This window comes from Salvia splendens, unplaced genomic scaffold (genome assembly GCF_004379255.2).
Source record: "Salvia splendens isolate huo1 unplaced genomic scaffold, SspV2 ctg550, whole genome shotgun sequence".
NCBI lineage: Eukaryota > Viridiplantae > Streptophyta > Magnoliopsida > Lamiales > Lamiaceae > Salvia > Salvia splendens.
Window position 1 is genome coordinate 18,406 of NW_024599208.1, and position 12,371 is coordinate 30,776.

At 36.5% G+C, this 12,371-nt stretch overlaps 2 long non-coding RNA genes across 2 annotated transcripts; one reads left to right on the forward strand and one right to left on the reverse strand.

Annotated features, from left to right (window-relative positions):
- Positions 1 to 1,974: 1,974 nt before the first annotated feature.
- LOC121790571 lies at positions 1,975 to 3,191 on the reverse strand. Its single transcript, XR_006048296.1, has 3 exons — positions 3,122 to 3,191; positions 2,955 to 3,025; positions 1,975 to 2,031 (listed from the first exon to the last, which is right to left on the reverse strand). It is a non-coding gene; the product is annotated as an uncharacterized LOC121790571 (long non-coding RNA).
- A 6,294-nt stretch (positions 3,192 to 9,485) lies between these two features.
- LOC121790567 lies at positions 9,486 to 10,899 on the forward strand. The gene is made up of 3 exons (XR_006048295.1): positions 9,486 to 10,415; positions 10,512 to 10,583; positions 10,666 to 10,899. It is a non-coding gene; the product is annotated as an uncharacterized LOC121790567 (long non-coding RNA).
- Positions 10,900 to 12,371: the final 1,472 nt, after the last annotated feature.

Genomic DNA, 12,371 nt, shown 5'->3' on the forward strand with positions numbered 1-12,371 from the left:
CATTTCTTCTTGTCTTGATCTCGTTAGAAACTTCCTTTCTTTTTGTTCTTATCATCCAGGGAAAACAATAGGCAGCTATAATAGTCCGTCTAGTTCGAAATATATGTTTTCGTTTGTCCCATCACTCAGGAAAGTGATATTGTAGTTATCAATTTACAACTATGTTCGAGCACGTTCAGCCTAGCATACTTCTTAGGCACTCTATGTTTTACAGACATAGTTCATCGTCTCATACTTCAACATATATTCGATCGTTGCTTAATTCAAGCTTCATATGGATTCTACATTTGCAACAAAGTTCAAAATTTCACATTTCACTTTCATAATGATTTTATACGATACCTCGTACTTCATCAATCGTGAATTATCACATAAAACGTATTGCGCAGTCAAACATGTTTATCCATATAAACCATTTAGCATTCCATGGCATTTCATCCAGCATATATTAAAATTTAAAATAGTAACTCAATCTATCCATCATCCATGGAATCACATTTCATAAATCATACAGTTCATGGACATCTGTATCACAATCACAAAATTGCAACTATGCACTCATCATGCTTTGTATTCACAGTTTCATAATCATGCAATTTCGACCACATAGGCATAAAAATGAATTTCCGCTCAAGTAATCAACATGTATGTCATTTAAGTTAAATTCGCAGTTCAAATATGTAATAACTAGTCTCCGCCTCAAGCATGTGATTATATTCACACTTCAATATCCATAACATTCACCTTCAATCACATTCTCCCATAGTGTCTCACGTCTCGTATGACCACAATTTTTTCCAAAAGCCATAGCATTTACTTTAAATTTCCTATAGACCTCAAAATTGTCATTTTCACAAGGAACCATTTTTCCATCGAATTTCAAAGATTTTCAGTAATTCATTTAAAAAGTCGCCAAAATATTCTTACCTCTTCTTTTGTGGTTGGGCGTGACGAGTTGTGGTGTTGAGCCTTCGACGTTTAACACTTTAGCCAATTAATACAAGGATAGATTTTGACTCCAAAAGACTATTGGGTCCAGAGCGGAAAGAAACTGAGGCTCTGATACCAAACTGTCACGACCGCCCTTTAGGGTTAATAAATACGGGCGATCGTGATTAAAAGAACTTAATAAACAGACGAAGGAAACTAGGGTTTCAGTAAAGAGTTTGACCAATAATTAATATTTAATAAAAAGGGGCCAAGAGTTTGACATTATCCAAATAATTAGGTTCAAAGCTAAAAGATAGACGAGTAAAAACAATGTCTCAGCGGAAGCGTCCAAGAGAAAGAGTGACGTCATGTGTGGAGACACAACGACACTCGCAGTACACAACTAACCAAACCATGCTTCAATTTTAAATTGCTCAACACCACCAATTGCTCATCGCCGCTCAACCTGCACATAGGGAAAACACATGCAGGGCTGAGTACTTAATATACTCAGTGGGCTTATGCCGAAAACATTTGATGAAAGTTATGTCATCCATACCACAGTGAACTCGAGTTTTACATTTAGAAAAGAAATAGCATCGAGTATCACAAAACAATTTCATAGACTGGTCAGTCAAAACAATCTCCCCACTTTCTCAACAATCATTCAATCACATCCTCTGTCCATAGTGCGACGAAAGTGTGGCCACACTATTCGCCCACGAGACCGGCCGACTAGCAAGGACGGCTCACGATCCCACCTGTGTACACTATCCTGATAGGGTTTGCGGCCCTACTCAGACCTGAATTCGTTTAAGATAGCCCTATAGCCTAATGGAGCGAACTCACAAACTAGGCATCAGGCAACAATCTCAACATAGCCCTATAGCCTAATGGAGCAAACTCACAAACTAGGCATCAGGCGACAATCTCATCATCAAAATAAACATGGCATGACATAACAATTTAAACCACCCTTATTCCACCATAATCATACTTTTGAAAGTGTAAAAGAGTTTAGCAAAAGAAAGCCCACCTCGACTGCTTAATTCTCAAGTACTTTCTTCCCCTTGGTATCACGATTCACTTGCGAGAATTCACCTTTAGAATTTTGATAATACATAAATCAACACACTTTTCAAATAAATAAAATGCATGCATCCTATGTCTCCAATTATTTTCTCGATCAAGATTATAAACTTTCTTAATTAGAAACTTAGGTACTTCGATTAAATCCGAGCGATCAAGCACCAACAAATCGCATAAAAGACAGGCATAAACCAATTAAATAAACCAATTAAATTAAATGGGGCAAAAGGGAGTAAGAAAAACAAACTAAAATACTCCATCGTACACGTACACATATACTCTTATCCCTTTCTACTTTAGTATAAAATACTAATGGTATTAGATGAATAAAACAATTTAGAAACACATATTCCCATTCAACACTATACGTGTACACGTATACTCTTCCACCACTATTTTAAAACCATCATCAATTATTAAAGTAATATAAATATATAAAAATTCCAATGCTTCTTCCCCTTTTTGACAAACACAAATACGGTCTCAAATTCAAACTTTGGAAAAACGTCTTCAACTAATAATAAAAATATGTTTTACAGTAATGAAATCAACACTTCTTCTTTCCAGATCCGTCGTTCTCCCTTTCTCTCTCAATCCCCCTTTTCTTCTTCCCCTAATTTAAACTCAAGCAGAAACGAATGAAACAAAGATAAAACCCCAATTGACGGACACTCTCTTCTCGCACCATCGTCTCCACGAGCAGCCGCTCCATCATCGTTTCAGCGCCGCGACCAGAGTTGTCCGATGGTTTGGCATATCCGTTTCTATTCCCGAAACAGCCCCGATTTACCCCGAAGCTAAGTTCTTACTTGATTCCGATTCGTTAAATGTTCAATCTTTTATTCGGTTTTGTTTTTATTACCAGATTATTAGATTGGTTACGGAGCTTATGAGATGCACAAAATTGAGGCTATTGTAGAGGGGAATGGATGTACCTTTGGGGAGAAGAAATTGCCTAGCAGCAAAAGAAATTGGATTCACGGCAAGTTTTGCTTTTCCTCTCAAACTGCGATGCCAAGCAATTGTGTCACGAGTAAATAAATTGCGATTTTGTACTCGCTAGTTGCAAAAGAAAGAAGATTGAATGAGTTTGCAAGATTACCTTGAATAGAAGTTGAAAGAATAGGTCTTGGTTTCTTGCTACAGAGAACGATTAGAAGAGAAACTAATTGGGGAGTGCATAATATAGAGGGAGGGTATTAAAAGATATGGGAGAGATTTACGAAGTTGGGAGGAAACGGTTTTAACGTGGGTTAAGGCGGTGGAATTCTAATTCTTCTTCTTTTCTTTTTTTATTAATTTGAATTTGTTTGGTATTTATTTACAGATCACGGAGGAGAAAAGTCTCATCACGGAGGAGGAAAATCTCTGCAGAATCTTTAATTAAAAAATTTGTATTAATGCAGCTCGGTGACCAAGTCAACAGGGAGAAGATTTAGTTAAATTAGTTTAATTCGCGGTCCCTTTGTATTTTATTTAAATTGTGCAGCCACAATTTATATATCATGGACTGAGTTTTTATATCACTTATTCAATTTTTTCGATCCAACTCGCAGATTGAGGCCAATATATTTATTCCTCACGGAAAGGAATTATTTTAAATCCGCTTAGTAATTTATTTCACAAATCCCCAGTCTAGTTTCAGCTCTCTTTTTGTTTTCACGTTGGTAGTTTTGTGCTTTCAGCTAGTTGGGTGCATGAAAATAGACTAGATTGTCTAGATCTGTCTTATTTACGTTGGATCTCATACGGATCTGTGTTGAGTCTGTTTTATTTCATGTTAATGTTCATGCTCTGTTCAAATCTGTTGTTTGATGTTCGCTTTTAGTTTCTTGGAGAAGAAGAAGATGGTAGTTAGTTAAACTGCATGTTTCTGTCACCTTTTCTAGTTTTCACAGCTTTTTGGAGTGCGCGCATTTGTGTCAGTGGTCCCAACATGCTTTTTGCTTTTCGCTTTATCAGTCTAGTTGATCAGTTGGTTATTTACTTCCATCATGTTCTTATTTAACTTGATAAGTTTAGTTTTATAAGTTGAGTCGTTTATTTTCTTAGGTAAATCTTAACCCCCAAAAGCGTGGCAGCAGCCAAAACCCCCCAAAATGTCTCAATCTCAATTCCATTCGCAACCATTCCTGTGCGATTCGACCCGTACTTCCCTCTACTAAGACGATAGTAGTGCGGGTTAAGGTCTTGAAAGACATCCCAAATTTCAATCTGGAGCACAAACAGCCATCAGTAGCTGTGCTTAGCTTGAGCCATCCGTTCTTAGACTTGACCAAGCGGTATATGCTATACGTGTTTAATTTTGATTGTGTTTTAGAGGGTTATAAAGGATTAGCTTAAAAGGCAGGCTTTTCAAATGGCGTCGTTGCCGGGGATGGATGACGTTTTATGTGCTTGTGTTTGAGACACTAGTGTAAATAGTTTATTTACTTTGTTGTTTCTTATTTCTTGTAGTTGCTGTACCTGGGCCCGAATCGTGGACGCTGCAACAATACCGGGAACTGGAGAGACTCCGAGGGAAATTGGAAGATAAGAACAGCATTCGTTCCTGTTGTCACCAGGTCCGGGTTGAACACATGAGGTCCATCATTTTCTACCTCTTAAGGGGAGGAAGATATACCCCCATTTGTTACGCCGCTAAAGGCTAGATCCAATAGTTACTTTCTGCCCACTAAATTATTAACAAAAGTCCTAAACCATTAACAACATGTAAACATTTTTGGGTTGGTGTTAGTTTTTGATACCTAGAGGCTAGATCCCTGGTATAGATGTTTTTACTTTTTAACTTTTCTTTACTTTTGGTGTTGGTTTGGGTGAGTTTTGTTCTTGTGGTTTGTGAGGCTTATTTCTCTTTGTTTACCTAGCTTGAGCATTTTTCTTTTCATCAAAAATAAAATAAAATTAAGAACAACTATTGAAATTTGATCAATATCTTATTTTAATGCAAATAAAATGTCAACCATCACATTGCATCCTTTTAGGAGTTATCAATTGGCGGCGCATGCCCAGGCCTTTCTAGACTCAGGCCCATGACTAAAGTAGGCTAGATTGGGCTGCATTTTCTTTCTATAAGTTTAGACTCAACCTAGCTCAAGCTAGGTTGGGTAACCTATAAATTAAATTATTGTTTTATCAGTTTTTTTAAATGTATTTTTGAATGTTTTTTTAATAAATTGTAGTACTCTAAATTAAAAAAAAAATTTATGTGAGAATTAAATCATCTATATTCCTATAATTTTCTAATTTTAATTGTATTTCGTATATATTTATTAGATAATTTTTTAATCACGTTAAATATTACTCCCTTCGTCCCATAAGAATAGACACTTTTGGTACGACATAGGTTGATGTAAAATTGGTAAAATATGAGAAACATTGAGAGAGAAAGTGATGGAACAATAAAGTCACCAAATATAGAAGTGGACTATTTATATGAAATAGATGGAACATTAAATATGTCTATTCAAATTTATCTTCCTATAATTATTTGAAAAAAAAAATCAATTGCAAAGAGATTTTGAATAATATATAAATAATTTGAGTGAATAAAATTTAAAAAATATTAAAATTAAAGTACAAATAATTAAAATAGTAGTATTAGTAGTAGTAGTAGTAGTATAGAGTTAGTTGTTGTGGGTAATATTTGAGTCTGTATTGGATTGGATTAGGTTAGTTTGGTCCGTACTATGTTACCAAGTATTCATGCTTACCCATCCCTACTAAATGAGCTTTTTAATGAATAATTAAACCGCCAACTGTTTGGTTTCCAAGATAAAATAATAACAAAATATAACCTAGGACTGAGTTGTGAGATTATTTTAGTCGTAGGGGTTAGCTATGACTAATTATCTCATGATCCATCTATGATTGAGTTGTGGGGTTGAATCTCATGAACCAAACACACTACAAATTTAATCTCGGATACAATCTTGCAAACCGAACAGAGCATAACCACAACCAAGATCTATAAATAGCCCTATAAAATGGAAACTATACCATAACCAGAACCAAGCTGATTTGAGTTTTCCTACAAGAAGAGAGCTACCTAGGTTTTTATTCATAAAATTGAGTTGTGTAAGCATGAAGCTCCCTTTGATTGATTTGAGCAACCTAGGAGAAAATGATTCTCCAAGGTGGGAATCAACCAAAACCCAAATTCGAGAAGCCCTTCAAGAATATGAGTGTTTTGAAGCTACATTCAATAACATTATTCCTCTTGAGTTGAGGAAATAATGTTATTGAATGTAGCTTCAAAACACCCATGTGCGCCGCCAATCGACAACTCCTAAAAGGAGGTAATGTGATGGTTGACATTTTAGTTGCATTAAAATAAGATATTGATCAAATTTCAATAGTTGTTCTTATTTAATTTTTGATAAAAAGAAAAATCTATGATTTGAACGGTGGTGTCTTTGCTTGCTGTATTAGAGGCTGGATAACTGATCAACTAATTTTCCAATTAAATAAAAGTATAGTATTATTCTTGGGTTCAACTTGCATGTGCCCGTGTAATTTTCATCTCATATGGTCCAATGTAGAATTTTGCAGCTTAAATGGTGGTGTTGTGATTCCATTGATTGTGGCATCAATATTGGAACATTATAATTTGTGATCAAATTGTTTCATGATTAATTGTTTCATGTTTATAATGTTTCTAATTTCATTTAACTAATTTATTGTCCCATATATATCAATGTTAAAAAATATCTTAATCCATGTATCCATATATATGGGTGTGATACTAGTTTAAAAGTTAAAATAGAGTTATACATATAGGAGAAGGTTTTTCAAATTAATTGTTCCATCTGTCTCATCTATACATATATAAAAGGCGAGTTTTGACCTTAATTTTGAATATTTATAGAGTTTTGGGTCTGAATTTGAATATTTATAAGTTTTGTGCTTACATTTTTTTTTCTCCGTTAAAATACCTTTAAATTATGTAATTTATTGATTTATACTAATGTGGTATCTAATTAAATCAATGACCTAGAAATTATGTAACCGATGTATATATATTGAGTATTTGAATGTGGGTGGTAGTGTCAAAACATCACCCACGATCACTCAACAAATTTAATGTGATATATATTAATGATAAAAATATATTTAAATGTGGGTTGCAATTACAAAACGTACCCACAACTACTCAACAAATTTAATGTGATTTACACTAATGATATGTTTTGGAAAATAAATTACAATGAATCCTTTCAATGAAAAGAGAAATTTCGGCGTTTATATATTGGCTTTCAATACTGAAATCTGAGCTAGATTCAAACATGGCAAAAAGCAGGATAATAACCGTCTCCACGATGCAATTTTCTTGCACCGATGATGTTCTTACTAATGTCAAAATATGTGAATCCTCTTCTATTGGAATATTATTTTTCTGCATTTCGTAATTGTTTTTGCTCCTCTGTATTCCATGCTCTAAGGAATGGTTGAGATTTTAGAGGAATTTTAATATGTTGTCACGACCACAACTCCCTAGTACTAGTGAGTGTAGTTATTTCACGACTAAACACAAATTAATAAGTCATGGAGCAACGTAAGTGAAAAAGCAACTCAAAATAATGGTTTCAAAGGCGATTGGGTATATAGTCAAAATGAAATCAGAGTATCGACTAAGTTCATAAATCTCTCGAACATAATTCTACTTTGCAGCGGAAGAGTCCAAGACAAAATAATATGTATGAAGACATACTACTTTGGGCTACCTACTACTTATTAATAGTCTTTTCCCAACCCCTTCGCCTCCTCGTCCACGCTCAACCTGCACGTTAGAAAAGAAACATGCAGGGCTGAGTATTTGATATACTCAGTGGGCACAGTGCCAAAATAATTTCCATTTAGTTTGTCAGCAACAGTTGAGTGATCACGGGGTTTTTATTAAAAAGGCCAGAGTCACTAAATTCCTTTCATTTCATAAATTCTATTGCGCAATCACATAACTTAAATACCATATCTGATATTGATGTGAACCGGGAATGTGGCCACATTCCACGACGGTCACTGGACCAGCCAACTCCTATGTTAGCTCACGGTCCCCTCATGTGTACACTAGTCCGAGTAGGGTTTGCGGCGCTACTGGGACCCGAATTCGATTTAACTTAATTGGCACAACCAAGCAGATAGGTAATCATAAAAGCAAAACATGGCATGACAAACATACTTGAGAAAAGATTCACATTTTCATACTAAAATCATGTTTTGTAAAGAATGCCCACCTCAAAGGCTATCTCTTAGCCCACAAACTCCTTGACTTGATTTTAGATGACGCGCGAAGACGTCCTTTTAGTAACATACAAATAATACTCAATTAGGCTTAAGGAGCCAATTGAACTCAAACGTGAATGCATCCTAAGTGCGTGATCATTTTATTCTTTTTCTTTACTTCCTTCATTCATAAAAGTCTTTGAGCGTTACCTCCTATGTAAAATTGTTTAAGCATAGAAATTTTCCGAAGTCTATTCATCTGCTCGGAATTAATTAGCGTACCACTTCTTAACATCAAATATTCGAGCAACTTAGAGGAGGCCATGATTTAATTTAAATTCTTAACACATACTTCCAATTTTCTTTAAAAGGTGGCCCAACTGATACTTCCTCAAATTAATTCCTTTTGGCCCAAGGTGTAAATGGAAATGGCCCAATTCCTTAGGGCATCCACAATGGTTTTCGCCCAGCCATAGCTCAGTCATAGCCTAGTCACAAACTCCTCCTGCCACATCATCAGCAATAAAAATCCTCCTGCCACATCATCAGGACAAACAAATAGTCCAGCCATAGCCTAGCAATAGCCTATCCACATCACTCGTAATTATTAAAAACAAATAATTAACAATCACACAAAATACGGAATTAAATTTACGACACTGATACGGAAAAATTCAATAATATTATTAAAATTAAAAAAAGTACATTAATTAAAAAAAATTACAACATAAAATTCTTGAAAAATTTTAAAAACATAATTAAAAATCCTAAAAAATGAAAATTGCATAATTTAATTTCTTCCGCTCAATCTCTCTAAATTCAAAATGTCAAAGCTCAAAGAAGCAGAAGGAAGAGTTGTCTAACGACGATCATGTGCGTCTACCGGGGGTTCGGGGGCAGCGCCCCCGAGTAGCGGGGTCCAAGGGGCGCCAACTCCCTAAAATTACCGTTTTTTAATTTTTAATTTTTAATTTTTAATTTTAATTTTTATTTAAATTAAAAAAAAGTAAATTAAAAAAAAAACAAAAATCCGCTGGCCGATCGCTCGCCGATCCGGGGCCTGCAATGGCGGCGAGCGCATCGGCCAGCGCCTGGAAATCGGCGTGGGCTCGCCGATTTTTTCGCCGAAATGGCGCTCGCCGGTTACAATGGTTCGGCGAGCGGACCCCCGGGGCTAGCCGGCCCGCTCGCCGCCATTGTGGATACCCTTATTCCAAAACTAAAATCGGTCAACTCTTTTCCCCTTTCTTCCTTCTCATTTTCAAAATCCCCAATTTAGATAGGAACCCTAGCTCTCTTTCTCTCCCTCATTCTCGGCTCCTCTTGACGGCATAACATTGCCGCCTCCGTCGCTCACGGCTCACGGCGCCACCACCAGCCGCCGTTTCCTCTGACGACATCACGACGGAGCTCTTTGTCTCCCGTCGCGCATCGCCGGACGACCTCCCTCTAAGCTAAGTCTTTTATCCTATCTTATTTCAATTAGGCTTCACGGGCAGTAGCTATGGAGGCTCTCTATTTTGGTGTTGGGAGTATTTAAATTCTATAAAAGCATGTTCTTATTCTAAAATCTATCACGTCACAAAATTAAAACTTGACAGTAGTTTTGTTAAGATGGAGTTCTGGTGTTCTCTGTGAAGAAATCATGGTTGTGGGTTTATAACTATGTGATGACATGGAGCAGATTTGAGACTTTGGGTGAGGAGTGTGTTACCTCTTGAAAATGACAGTAGCTTGAATTTCTAGTTTCCAAAATCCTCAAAGTTCACTCCCTGGGAAGAAAGAAGAAAATGTTACCTATGGGTTGGGAGCTGTCTGCAAGAACTCTGCAGAAACTCTACTCCAAGCTCTCACACTCTCAAACTTGCTATTGTGGCTGAAATTTCAAATTGTGTGGGGGGTGTCTAACGGTGGTATGGAGAGGGTTTTATAGGCAAGAAAGATGTACGTAGAAGAATTAAATGGGCTGTCCAGCCTCTTTGTTTTAATTTTGCTGAAAATCCCTTGTTGGTGATCCTCACCACCCTTTCAATTATTTCATTCGTCTCTTTCTTGGAGCATAAGTACTCCCTTCATTAAGGTTACTTGTTTGGATGTGCAGGGAGAGCAGGTGGCTGTTAGGAACAGGTACTGCAGGGCTGACCTTGCCATTTTCTAACTCTCTCTTCACTAAGGTATTGTTGTTTCATCTCTCCAAAAGGGTGTTCCTTTAATTCCTCTTGTCTTTAGGTATTTAATGTTTTGTTTGCACTTTGCATATGGTACAAAAGTGGTGCAGCGGCTGTTTGAGGGAGGGAGAATGCAGGAAAGAGGCAAGTTCTTGGTCTACCATGCTAAAAGAAGTTTGCCCCCTTTCTTAAATAAAAACTTCATTAACCATTCTTGTTTCTTAGCTAATTTAAAGATGTTTGAATCACTTTGTAGGTGGGCAAAACCTGGGCTGCCGCGTTGTTTCCGGGCTTGGCCCACTGCCCTCGGCCCGACGGATTGCTCAAAAACGAGCCGTGATTTCGGGCCTGAAGGAGAGGCCCGAAGTGCCATTAAAATTCTTATATTTCGTTTCCTTTCTTCGTGTAATTAGTTGATAGCTTATTGTGTATGTAAAAGACATTCAAACTCCTTTGGTTCGAAATAAACTCTTGTTTTCTCTTCTATAAATTATCATCGAAGTCGTTTTAGTTTGTTCGATTATTCCTTACATTTTGCGTTTTCGCGAACTAACCACATCAAGCATAACTAAGGAAGGTAATGAATTCCATTCAAACATGACTCAAGAGAATGAACATCCTCTAGTTTGTCATTAAACATTAACGGAAAGGATAATGATATGGTGGGTACCTTCCACGGGGCTTGCAGATATAATTGTCTCTCCTTGCAACGAATCGTCGCAAAATTCGTGGTTAATCAAACCATTCCTAGAATTACGTCGATATCCCTCATCGCCATAACTTGCAAATCGTGTGCGACTAACTTAAGTTCTCCCATAACGATTTCTATTAACTCTCATTGTTTTTTCTTCCAACTCCCACACAATTTTCTAATATTCATGGTATTATCACACATTTCTTTTCTCGATCGTATCGTCGTCCCGTGGCTCTTTCTCGTCACCTTTCATATGTTCTCTCTTGTTGACGATATTTATTTTGTGCAATAAACTCTATGAAGGGGCTTGTACTTCCTCTGCAATTTCCTTGCGCGATGGTGACCTTAAATACATCTTCTCATATTCTTTTACTCGCTTATCGTTCGATCGATCATTCACTCATATATGTATCTCGTCGGTTATGTCGACTCTTCGGGTCGGTGTGTCATTTTTGAGCATGTCTGACTATAGAAACTTTTTCCTTGTGTAAATCCGAGTCGACTACTGCATTTTCTACCGTCTAGTATCAAGGATTCGAAATTTGACCCAACAGTCTTACTTGGATATGAATAGATTTCTAATTGTTGCAACATTGCTAAGGATGTCTTTAGTCGGGAAGGCTCCAAAATTAATCAAGGAAACAAGAACAACAATGCAATGATTGAGTTTCATTGGATTCAACCCGTCCAATCTGAGAATTAAATGGTTTAGAGGTATCAAATAAAAACCATAGAGATTTGAGAATTTACTTCTGATGAGAGTTCGGAAGAACATGAGATAGGTCATGGAAACAGGATGAAACTGCAAAAATTCTCAAATTCCATAGCCGACTGCTAGATCACAATTTGCAAAAATTCCGGACAGCAATGAATGGTATCGTTCAAACATGTCAAGGCCTAAAATAATCAGTCGCGGCAGGATTTAGATACATAGACAAATGTCATGAAGTAGTACAAATGATGGTTCAACAACATCATGTTATTGGAAAAAGATGAAATCACATCAATGGATTCGCGGGTTTGTTAAAGACAACTCAAAGTGAATGGAACTTTTCTGAAATTCAACACCATCAACCCGTTAAGGAAGAAGAGAACGGGATAGCCTTAACTTGGTGTTGCAGAAAGAAAAAAAAATCATTGAGTATGAAACAATATATGTAGTGAAACCGAGCTAAAAAGAATTTCACTTCTGCAAGAAAGAACTTGTCACCTACATGGTTACAAAATAAAGAGGTAAACCAGTAGTTCCAATAATAATATTCCATTCT